The 13,107-nt window shown below is 37.6% G+C and overlaps 1 protein-coding gene across 3 annotated transcripts in view; it reads right to left on the reverse strand.

The window, feature by feature from the left end:
* Positions 1 to 13,107, reverse strand: part of SLC10A7 (solute carrier family 10 member 7) — a 241,279-nt gene that overhangs the window by 209,647 nt on the left and 18,525 nt on the right. The gene's annotated exons all lie outside the window — the stretch shown is intronic.

Below are 13,107 nucleotides of genomic sequence, written 5' to 3' on the forward strand. Positions count from 1 at the left end.
GGAGAAGCAGGCTCCCCGCTGAGCAGAGAGCCCAATGCAGGACTCGATCCCAGGACCCCAGGACCATGACCTGAGCCAAAGGCAGATGCTTAACCAACTGAGCCACCCAGGTGCCCCTGTACCCCACCTTTTCAATGGCAAGTATGCAAACACACAGCAGAATAGCTGGTAATTAAAACTACTGAGGAACTGGAAATATCACACCTTGGAGGAACAAAAAGAATAAATGCACGCCTACAAAGGCAGAGCGCAAATGTAATGAGTATTTACAATGGCTTATTTTGATAGGGAATTAATGTAAACTCAAGTGAAAATTAGGGCATATTATTCCCTGTTGTCCCTGATAAGGAGAACCACAAAAACTGAAAAGTGTTTTTCATAGGCTAACTCAACATGCATTTTAAAAACAGGGGTACGTATAAATATATAAATACGCTTTGCCTCATACAGTTAATTTCTCAGACTGTTTTTCAGAATTAAACTATCATGGTACTATTTGAGGAAGTGTACCACTTTCAAAACAGTGTGAATTTAATGTAATTGTAATTAGACTGGAACTTTGTAATAACACTGCCCTAGAGTCAATGTGTGAGGATCATTAAGCAACACTATGAAGCATCACCTGAAAACTTCCCACAATAAGCTCTCTCAACAAAATTTAAAATGTACTTGCACTGATGAGAAAGTATGTCTAATCTAGACAGAATATTGTTCAAGTCTATCCCACGTTATTCGAGCACAGTAAGTGTATAAAAATATCCTTGAAGGACAGATTGAGAACACAAACTTATGGAAATTACTGTCAGGTAAGTGACTTCATCGTTCTTCTGAACAACTCTGTTGGGACCATTATATGACTATGATGAAACTGGAGTCACTCTCTAGCTTCCCCAAATCCTCCTTTGCCATTGTTATTATGGATACTCTTGTACAGTATTAAAAGGATCAAAGAAAAGCAGTTCCTGAAAAGAAATTTCGAAAATTGATTGGAGACCCAAACACAAGCAAAAATATCTGATAAAGGTAAGTGTCATGACAGAGGCACAAAAGAAGTACCATGGAAGGCAGGAAAGATTAATTCTGACTGAGTATCTGTAAAGGCTTCTGGAAAAGGAAGTGTATTTGACTTCGGCCTTGACCGATAAGCAGGACTTCATCTGGAAGACATGGGGGATGAAGAGGTCGGTACTGCAGGAGCAGACTGCTCAAATGAACTGACCACCAACAGGAGAAGAATTGATCGGAGACACAAAGTTCCCAAAGTGGTCTGAGGGTCAATACCAAAGGAGCCAGCTACAAGTGACAGATGGCCAGGAACCCCCCAGGGAACAGACCAAAGGCCAGTAAGTTTGTCAGGAGGATCAGAAGAGCCGGCTCAAGAGGAAATATGGATGGCAGGTTTCCACTACAGTTTAGGAAAATATTTTTCAAACTGTAGTTCACAAAATCAATTTAGTGAGTACTGCTTGGCATTTTCTTTCCAAAATGGAAGAGAAGAAAGGAAAAGGAAGGGAGAGAAAGGAGAAGGTGGAGGGGAAGGGGGGAAGGAACAGGAGAAGAGAGAGTGAATTACACAATAGAGTTACTATACTTGGGGAACTTTTCAATTTCTATCTGTGGGTTGTGTTTTGAAAAAAACTGAGAATCGCTCATTTAGAGGGCCCTGCAAATCCAGTATCTCGTCATTTGGTTAGAATGCAGCTCAGTCCCACTCAATATATTCAGACCATTAGTTTGGATCCAAGTGTTCTTGGTCATAAATAATCTGCTTGAAAAATCTTATTGCACTAAGCAGGATGTTCTCATTAGGTACTTAGGAGACACAGCTGATGTCCTCATAATGCAAGTAAAGTTTAAAAGGATCATTTTCAAAGTTTGTAGCAATGCAGTAGATTAAGGTTGATTCCTGTAGTCTGATAGATGCTGAATACCTTCATATGAAAGATACATGTATAATATAATCCTTTTTTATGAAGCATATAATCTCATAGGGAAAGTTAAGTTTAGAAAGCATAAAGATCTACAATTAATACAATAAAGTCGATCATATCTCACCAAGAAGCAAACAACTTCCCATATCCTCCCACATCCTATTAGCATAAACACAGACAACAAATTGATGGCTGCCAGAGGGAGGGTGATAGGATGGGCAAAAGGGGTGAAGGGGAGTAGAAGGTACAGGCTTCCAGTCATGGAATGAATAAGTAACGGGGATGAAAGGCACAGAACAGGGAATAGAGTCAATGGTATCATGATAACGTTGTATGATGACAGATGGTAGTTCCACCTGTGGTGAGCATAGCATAGCATACAGACTTGTCAAATCACTACGCTGAACCCGAAACTAATGTAACATTGTGTGTCAACTATTCTTCAATCTAAAAATAAATAAATCAAGTACATTGGTCCTTTTATTTTTTACCCCAAAGTATTTTCATCTAAAACAACCCTGTTGAGGTGCTTGGCTGGCTCAGCCCAATCAGTGGAGCGTGTGACTCTTGATCTCAGGGTTGTAGGTTCCAGCCCCATGTTGGGTACAGAGATTACTTTAAAACAAAATCCTTAAAAAAATAAATAAATAAAAATTAAAAAGAAAATAAAACAACCCTGACTCCTGAAACTAATATTACACTGCATGTTAACTAACTGGAATTTAAATTAAAACTTGGAGAAAAATAAATAAATGTACACATACATACATACATAAATACATAAAACAGCCCTGCCTACATACAGTCAATTAAAAAGCTACAAAAGAGAATACCTAAGATCACAGAGTTAGTTAGGGAAGAAACTAAGTCTTCTCATATCCAATTTATTGATATTTCCATAACTCCATGGTTCAACAAATTACTGAGAGTAAGTCTCCTATTTCCAGTAGTAACAACTTTATAAATATATATAAATACATGAGTAACTTGCATGCAGTCAATGCACAGATAAGACACAGAACCTAAAAAAGGTATATGCCCAGAATTTGAAAATAATCAAATTCTCTATAATCAGATACAACAAATATGAATATTAATCAAATTAGATTACCTAAGAAAAAAGCTATAAGTGTGTTGTTTAAACTAGTGTCTCCTCAAGATCAGTAATGAACCCAGGGTAGTTCCCTAAAAAGGAAGTTTGATATTTAAAATGTAATTAATTGAGGGGCGCCTGGGTGGCACAGCGGTTAAGCATCTGCCTTCGGCTCAGGGCGTGATCCCGGCGTTCTGGGATCGAGCCCCACATCAGGCTCCTCCGCTATGAGCCTGCTTCTTCCTCTCCCACTCCCCCTGCTTGTGTTCCCTCTCTCGCTGGCTGTCTCTATCTCTGTCAAATAAATAAATAAAATCTTAAAAAAATAAATAAATAAAATAAAATAAAATGTAATTAATTGAAATAAACCAAATTATTGAAAATGTTTTATGTGGGTCCTAATACATGCAGACATTCTGATATTGACAAAGAATTAGATAACAAAATGTCAATGTTTATGTAGAAATGTTCACGGGAGACATGGTAACCTGTTGTATTTGTGGTTGGCTTGTGTGTTGGCTGGAATAGAACCAGGGTGGTTTTCCAGGCTTAACAGTTTAGAGGAAACATCCTGCAAATCTGTTCAATCCCCTTTATCTGGTTCTAAATTCCCAAAGCAACCTTTCTACTACTACGTTTCCCCACGCCCTTTCATTCCCAGAAGGTAATCTTGAATATCTGACTAATATTCTAAGTTACGGTGAGAAATATTTATATAAAAATATTGAAGACCTATAATACAAACTAATACAAACTAATAAACTGGGATTATCCAGCTTATTAAATTTATTTAAACCCTAGCCATCTGATATTGCAATTTACTATTGATGCTTTGTATCACTTACTAAGCTGAAAATTCTTTGCAGGTACTATATATAGCAAGCTATAGCAAGCACTCAACACATATTTTCAAATGAATGAATGAAGTGAGTAAATGAGCAAACTCAGAAGATCAAATTCTTGAGAAAGCAATGATAACTAGGTGATTTCATCAGTGACAAATCTCTACAAAGATGATGCTGATGCTTGCCTGATATGTTACTGAACAATTTATAGGTACTTCTGCATACGATTTCACAAGATCCTTGTGAGCAATCCAATGAAATAGGGAGGCAAATACTACTGCCCCTCAGATGAGGAAACCAAGGCTCAGAGAGGTCCAGGGCTTACCTGATGACCACTGAGACCAGTAGGCGGGAATGGTAAAAGCAGGACTCAAACCCCTGCTTTGATTCCTCGGCAAAGGCGTCCTTTGCTAAAGGTCAGATGGCCTAGCAGCACAGGTGGTGGTCTTGCGCCACAGCGTGTTAGGCTGGCGTGGTTTAAATACTTCTCACCCACGAGCAGGACTGGTCCTTATGTCTGAGGCAGAGATAGACTGAAAGGTGGGGGTCAAAAGACTTCAGCTACAGAGAGAAGGACCCAGAAAAGGGAATCTGGCAATGCTAAACAAGATGTTTGAAGATCAGGTCCCTGGAAGACATTCCCATTAGGTTGGAAAAGGAGCCAGACGGGAAGAAAAGGAATGATGAGAGACAGGAGGAAGAAAATTAGGAGAGAAGAGTGTCAAGGAAGCAAAAGGATGCAAGAGGCAAGTAGGCATGGTGTCAAAGGTTACAGTTAAGTCAAGGAGGATGAGAACTGCAAATGAGCCACTGAATCCATTGAACACAGATCAGTGCCAACCATAAAGGGGACCCTTTTGGTTAGAGTGGTAGAAATGGAAGACAACTTGAGAGGCGTTAAGGGGTTAAATGAGAGTATTCTCAGTTATATGCAGAATTCTTGAGAAATCTACGTATATTTCAAACAAGTTTTATAGCAGCTTAAAACAAACACAGGCAACTCTTTGTAGGGCTTCTAAGAATGCTAACCCCACCCAGAAGAGGAGACTAATGTTAAAAGGTAGCTATAGAAGAAGGGTAGGGATGTGCAATTTCTCACTGCTACTGTTGTTCTGTTCTTCCGTCTGTCAGAGAGGAAGACTGGTTACCAATACCCAGAGAGCACAGGAGGTCGCAGGGAAATAAGTGCCCATAAGCCGGCTTGTAAGAGGGCTCAACACTGACAGCCTTTTTCAGATACGAGATTTCTCCAGAAGGCCATTAAACTTCCACCGCGAGCAAAAGCAGTAACGGACCCCATTTAACAGAAGAGAAAGGCAAGGCACAGAAAAGCCCAGGGATTGCTGAAGCTGAGACAGTGACTGACAGGTCAGATTGCCTTCTCACTTCAAGTCTGCTCTCTGCTGATCAGATCTACTCTAAAGGCCTTTATAAATGTTTCAATGAATCTTATCTTCATGCATTGGATTAGCAAGATCAACTCCCCACTGATAATGCAAAATAACCCTGAAATGTTTCATGCCTGACTGATAAGCCAGAAATTGAACTTTCTGTCTCCATTTGGACTGTGATGATCTTGATCTTTCACCTCTAGCGCAAATCTTCTCATAGCTATAATTTTAAAGTTAGTAATGAGTGCTTCATTTGCTTTCCAAGCAGATAGAAAACCTTTTTTAAATACACTCAGACTGTCATGACCTTCGTCTATGACTTAAAGAGTTCACCACACGTAATAATTTTCTTGGCTCAGGAGACATTCCTAAATTTTCTTTGAAGAGATTTGGGCAATAGCCCCATTGATGAAATTAAACACACAGACACACACAGACACACACACACACACACACACACACACACACACACACACACACCTCCTAACTTAATCACCTTTCTGCTATACCTGAAATCAAAACTTTTCTTTGAAATGTATTTGGAATTCTACATGACTAGCAAAGGGTTCTAAAATCCTTCAATCTGCTAATTAAAATATAATAAAAATGCCAACTAAATATGTTTACATTAAAAGAAGCAGATTCGGCAAGGGAACAGCCTATTGCCTACAAAAAGCAAACACAGTCCAGATTCCTAAACGGAAGTCTGGCTGTCCTACATAGGTGAGTGGGGCTCAACTCAGTTGGGGTGCATTTTAGTTTTTTTCTACACTAAAAAGGGAAAACAATTATTTGACAAAAATGGGCCAATACAAAGCCATTTCACCGTTTTATCTATTTTTGTGAGGTTTATAACATGAAATAGAGGTTCTGGATGGTGTAATATCGCACTAAACGTAGGCTTTTGAAGGCAGATCTCATTCTCCATTTTATTCCCTGGGGTAGAAGACAGTGTCTACATAAGGTGGGAGCTTAACTTCTGGTTGAGTCTTACATTCTATTTCTAAAGCTAGATGGCGAGCGAACAAAACAGTGTTTATTATGCTTTAAGCTGTATGTATGTTTTACACACCTTTTGTAGACATAATTCATAATTTTTAAAGGGAGAATCATGAGGATCATCCATCACACATTCTAATTCAATAGACCTAAAGTAGAGATAAGGATTTTTCCCCCCTAATTACCCACCCATAATGTCGGTATGGGTGATCTGTGGGATTCACTTTGAGAAACAAGAAATAAACAAACCAACATAAATCACATGCATGTAATCAGTGCACTGCTTTTAGTGGAGGAGGTGCCTTATTTTCATAGTTCAAACTACCAGGCTTAGCTTTAAACACAGATAAAACAGAGCTTAGCATAACTCTTCAGACCTCACTGGCAACTCCTTTCTATCTTGCCCTGATTTTTATTTATTATGATTCTTAATGCTTTTCTTTTTATTTTTTCCTTCAGATATTTGAAGGCAGAAATCGTTAATTATATTTCTCTCCTACTTGGTTTAATGTTCAGACTCACAAAATTGTACGAAGCTATACAGCTTTGCAACTTTACTCAGGAACCAAGTCCTGGTTATTGACTTCACATTTTCAGGTATTGGCCATTAATCCTTCCCCTTCTCAGCTTGCAAAAGAAGAAATACTGAAGCAAAGGAAGATAGCATAAACTTTTCCCACACCCTACCTTTCTAGCTTTTTTCATGAAGCAGCAGCATAAGTGACAGAGAAATGAAATACCTCTATAACAACAGCACGGAAAACACGTAACTCTCTCCAAACTTGGAAAAATAATATACAGTTTCTTAAAGGAGAAACTTCTTTCATAATCCCTGTGGTATTTACTACAAGGCAGAAGTTCCTTGAATTTAAATACAATGATTCCTTTAGTAAGTCCCATAAGATTTTAAACATTTGTAAAGCTTTGGGGGAAAAAAATCATATCTTTTACCACAGGACTTTACATTAGGAACATAAATTTAAACCAAACAAATGTATACAGAGTTAAACAAAGAATAAGTGTTTATCTCATGTCTCCCATGTTAGAATAAAATAGAAAACATGATCTATCACTTCCTTATATTTGGCAATGAATTAGGGTTCACCAAGTCTTATTACTTTTTCTATTATTTAAAAAAGGAACTAAAATCACATGTGCGCATGCACACACACACACACACACACACACGTGCGTGCCCACATGCACACACACATACGCATGCACACAAACTCACACACTACCACATAACCACCAATCGGACCATGTCAACAGCACACCTATAATCTTGCGGCCTTGAAAAGTTGCACTTAAAATGCTGGAATGAATAAATAATGATCACAAGAAAGAACCAAGCCGTGTTCCTAATATTTAAATGAAAGTAGTTTAAAATTTAAAAGCCACGAAATACGACTGTCAGTCAGCTATGCCCTTAAACAGTCTCATTTTAATACTTACAGGATATGCTCGCATTCCAGCATGTATGCATTGCTATGCACATACGTTTACTTCCTTTTGTGGCTAAAAATGATTATAAACTCTAGTTGGCTCAATGAAACAAAAACAATCTACTTAAAAAAACAAAAACTGTTTTTTAACTTTAACAACAAGTAATAAGGCTATTTCTTGCCAAAGTACAAGCTGTGAGCTTACGAAATGCAGTAACTTTGAATTCATGACAAAACCTTTTGGTAACCAACAGTTTTATGGAAAAAGCATTTCAAACAAAAGGTTCCTTCTATGACATAGAACAACTTTGCAAAGTAAAAAGAAAATTATTTCAACTGACACTATTACATCTTCATACATTCCCCAAATCATTAAATACAAATAAGCTACACCATCTCCCATTTCCTTTAATATATGAGAGTGTATCCTAAACATGTGTATTTATCCTAGAGATGTAGATACAAATATTTGAGAGCATAAACTAAATGGAAAAAGTTTAATGACACAAAACCTAGAAGGAAAAAAGTTTTCTTACATGTCACAACCACTGTGGAGTCCAGTCAGTTTGAAAGGACAGTGGGACACGGAAGTGTGCCCAGCAGTTTTGCCAGCGTGTTGAAATCCATGAGGGTGTAAGTCTGCGGCGTACAAGGCAGAGCGGAGAATCACAGAGCAGGAGAATCAAAACCTTTTCCTAATGGTGGCTGACAGTGGACTCTGCTTTTGGACCTTTTCATTTACATGCACCCATTTACAATGCATCCTTCGATTAGATTATTTCCAATACATTATACAAAAGATTAATCTCCCTTTACATTTACTTCAGCAAAAGCTTACATTCAGTTACCTTGTAACATTACTTTAGAAAAACATTCAACTTAAAATTATCTAATGTCTTTACTTGCAGATCACTTTCTTCCACAATCCCATATCAATATTTAAAAAGTCTATTCAGAAACATGAGAGACTATGGACTATGAGAAACAAACTGAGGGCCTCAGAGGGGAGGGGGGTAGGACAGACCGGTGATGGGTAGTAAAGAGGGCACATATTGCATGGTGCACTGGGTGTTATACACAACTAATGAATCATCGAGCCTTACATCGGAAACCGGGGATGTACTGTATGGTGACTAACATAATATAATAAAAAATCATTAAAAAAAATAAATAAATAAAATAAAATAAAAAGTCTATTCATTTCATATCAAAAGATACGACCCAACTGGACTTTGTAAGCTCAATTTTCAATTTCTATGAAAAATTGCAACTTACTCCCCAGGACTACAAAACTGCTTGATAATGATAAAGTTGCACAATATAATCATTTAACGAACTTAGACCAATGATATTAGGAAACAAATGAGATATTCATAAATTCGGCATTATTAACATGCAACATTCATGTACATAATTTAAATATCTACTGGGGAATAAACATGTAAATACAATTTCTAATGCTATATGTTAATGTCAAGAAAATGAGTGAACTTTGAACTTCTGCCAAAAGTCATCGGAGAACAAAAAGGTTTTTTAGTTTTAAAGCTCTTAAGGGAATCACATCAGAGAGAAAGAGATAAATGACACCTTTAATCAATTAACGCTGGCCCCAGATATACCAAAAGAGACCTTTTCCTCAAATTCTTTCGAAGCAGTAGAAAGATAATCACGGCAAAGACTAGTCTAAGACTCCTACAACCCCTCTAGCTCACTAATTACGTGGCAACTAAAAAGAACTACCCAGCACGATGAAACGCTGGTTAAACCCAGCTCTCTGCCAATTCCATTCCTACAACCAAGAAACTGAATGTGGCTAAGAGAAAACACAGAACCATGATGCCTGGCTTCATTTGCAATGCACGACCACAGGTCTCGGCTGGATCCTTAGTGCTTCCAGCAATGCTCCCATACTCTCCAGTTAATTCACTCTCCTAGAAGGCAGTTGCACATTTTACCCTCTCATCTCAAACATTCATACCACCTACTCCATCATCCCTCTCAGCTGCTGAGAAAAAAATGAAAATCAGAAGACAACAAGGAAAATGAGAAGAGAGCTAAGAAACAAAAAGTCATCAGAAACTCCCAAGTGCACCCCTTCTACCCACCTTCATGGATCTCTGTCTCCTCTCCTGTTATCATCAATAAACGATCCAAGCTCCTACTGAAACTCATGCAACCCCATACCCTTCTCTTGACCAAATAAATTACTTCAGCACTCTCTTAAATCAGCAGCTTCCTCGCAACTATATAATCCCCATCATGTTAGAAACATACTATCATTTCTGGGGTACTTGCATGGTGCAGTCAGTTAAGTGTCCTACTCTTGGTTTCAACTCAGATTGTAATCTTGGGGTCATGAGATTGAGTCCCACTCAGCATTCAGTGGGGAGTCTGCTTGAGATTCTCTCTCCCTCTCCCTGTGTCCCTCCTGCTCATGCTCTCTCTCTAAAATAAATAAATAAATCTTAAAAAAAAATACACTGTCATTTCTGCATTTATAATCCCTCTCCTCTTATTCTTCCTTGAGCCCATTCCAAACAAGCTTTTGAAACCCCTACACTCCACAAACGCACTCTGGTCAAAGTTACCAGTAACCTCCACATAGCTTAATTCAATGGTCAATTCTCAGAATTCATCTTACACAAGTTATGTCGGCAGAATTTTGAACGGCTGATCAGAACCCCCCTCCTTCCAACACTTTCTTCACCTGGCTTCCAGGATACCACACTCTCTTGTTTTTTCTTCTGTCTAATCTTCTCTGTTGCCTTTCCCCGTTACTCCTAGTTCTGACCTCTTAATGTTGAAGGGTCCCAGAGCTCAGTCCTTGAACCTCATCTCTTTTCTAACTATGCTCTCTCTGCAAGTAATCTCATCCAATTTTTGCTTTAACTACCCTTTGATTAAAAAAACAATAGAACAGGGGCGCCTGGGTGGCACAGCGGTTAAGCGTCTGCCTTCGGCTCAGGGCGTGATCCCGGCATTACGGGATCGAGCCCCACATCAGGCTCCTCCGCTATGAGCCTGCTTCTTCCTCTCCCACTCCCCCTGCTTGTGTTCCCTCTCTCGCTGGTTGTCTCTATCTCTGTTGAATAAATAAATAAATAAAATCTTTAAAAAAAAATAAAAATAAAAAAAATAAAAAAATAAAAAAATAAAAAAACAATAGAACAGATCAATGAAACAAAGAACTGGTTCTTTGAAAAGATCTACTAAATTGATAAACCTCTAGCAAGACTCATTAAAAAAGAGAGAGAGAGAGGACCCAAATAAACAAAATTACTAATGAAAGAGGAGAAATAACAACCAACACCACAGAAATACAAACATTTGTAACAGAATATATTAAGAAAACCTATATGCCAACAAATTGCGCAACTTAGAAGAAATGGATAAATTCTTAGAAACATATAACCTACCAAAACTAAAGCAGGAAGAAATAGAAAATTTGAACAGACCGATTATTGCAATGAAATTGAATCGGTAAACAAAAAACTCCCAAAAAACAAAATTGAGGACCAGACAGCTTCACAGGCGAATTCTACCAAATGTTTAAAGAAGAGTTAGTACCCATTCTTCTCAAACTATTCCAAAAAATACAAGAGGAAGGAAAACTTCCAAATTCATTCTATGAAGCCAGCATTACCCTGATACCCAAACCACATAAAGACACTACAAAAAAAAGAGAACTACAGGCCAATATCTTTCATGAATATAGATGCAAAAATTATTATATTAGCAAACTGAATCCAACAATATATTTTTAAAAAATCATACACCATGATCAAGTGGGATTTATTCCCGTGATAGAAGGGTGCTTCAATATTCGTAAGACAATCAGTGTGATACGCCACATCAATAAGAGAAAGGATAAAAACCATATGATCAGTTCCATAGATGCAGAAACAGCATTTTACAAAGTACAACATCCATTCGTGATAAAAACCCTCTGCAACCCCATTCTTTCACCTACTCAATCAAAAGTCTTGGAGTCATTCATGACCCCCCCCTCTTTCTCTCATATCCCACATTCAATTCACCAGCATATCCTCTGCTTTCAAAACACATCCAGAATCCAACTACGTTTACTGTCTTCATTACCATCCTACTCTTCAAAAGACACTGGTAAGAAAATGAAGATGAGCTACAGACTGGTAAAAAATATTTACTAAGCATATATCTATGAAGGACTTGTGTCTAGAATATATAAAACTCAAAAAGCTGATCAATGAGAAAACAAACCACCTAGTTAAAAAAAAAAAAGCCAAAAGATTTGATATTCCACCAAAGAAGACATGTATAGTAAGTAGGCATATGAAAGATAATAATGCTCAACATTATTAGTAGCTGGGAAATATAAATTAAAACCACAACGAGATACCTCTAGATATATATTAGAATGGCTAAGTTAAAAACACTGACAATACCAAGTGTTGCTGAGATATGGAGCCCTGGAACTCCAGACACTGCTGTTTGAAACGTAAAACGGTACGACCACGTGGGAAAACGGCTTGGCAATTTCTTAAAAAGTTAAATATACACCTGTGGTCAAAGAAGAGTGCTTGTTTATTGATAGAAATGGTCCACTTCAGAAGCTATTTAGAGATGACTTAAGCCTATTTATTCGTGATTCTTTCCTTGGTTGAAAGATGCTAACCCATACACCTCCAGATGACCCAAACGTTCCACTCCTAAGTATTCCCGGGAGAAATGAAAGTACACATTCACTTAAAAGTTTTGTACACAAATGCTCATAGCCCCAAAGTGGAAAATGTCCAAATGTCCATCAACAGGTGAAAAGATAAACAAATTATGGTATACCCATAAAAATAATAATACTCAGCAATAAAAAGGACTGAATTATTGATACATACCACATAGATGAATCTCAAAATCATTATGGTGAATAAAAGAAGCCAGAAAAGAAAAAAAGTATTATATGTGTGTAAACACACACACACACACACACACACACACACACACACTGTATAATTCCAGTATATAAAACTCTAGAAAAGACAAACTAATCTACAATGACAGAAAACAGATTAGTGGTTGCCTAGGGAAGAGGAACACTCAGAAAGGCAGGAGGGAGGGTTTACTAAGGAACACAAGAGAGTCTTGAGGGTGTTGGGTATGTTCATTATCGTGATTGTGGTCACGGTATCACAGGTATACATATGTCAAAACACTAAATTGCTTAAGTGTATGTCCATAATAATTCAATAAAACTATTTCTAAGAAGAATATAGCAGGTACTTAATAAATATTTTCAGAATAAATAGAGTGGATGAAAATAAAAACAAATGCTAAGAAAGCAAAATCCTAGGAATAAATGGAAGTAGAAACCTCTTTTTTTTTTGAAGTAGGAACCCCTTATATCCTCCCTTCTTGAATAGTATTCTT

Source organism: Ursus americanus, chromosome 13 (genome assembly GCF_024610735.1).
Source record: "Ursus americanus isolate L20-20 chromosome 13, mUrsAme1.1.p, whole genome shotgun sequence".
NCBI classification, from domain to species: domain Eukaryota; kingdom Metazoa; phylum Chordata; class Mammalia; order Carnivora; family Ursidae; genus Ursus; species Ursus americanus.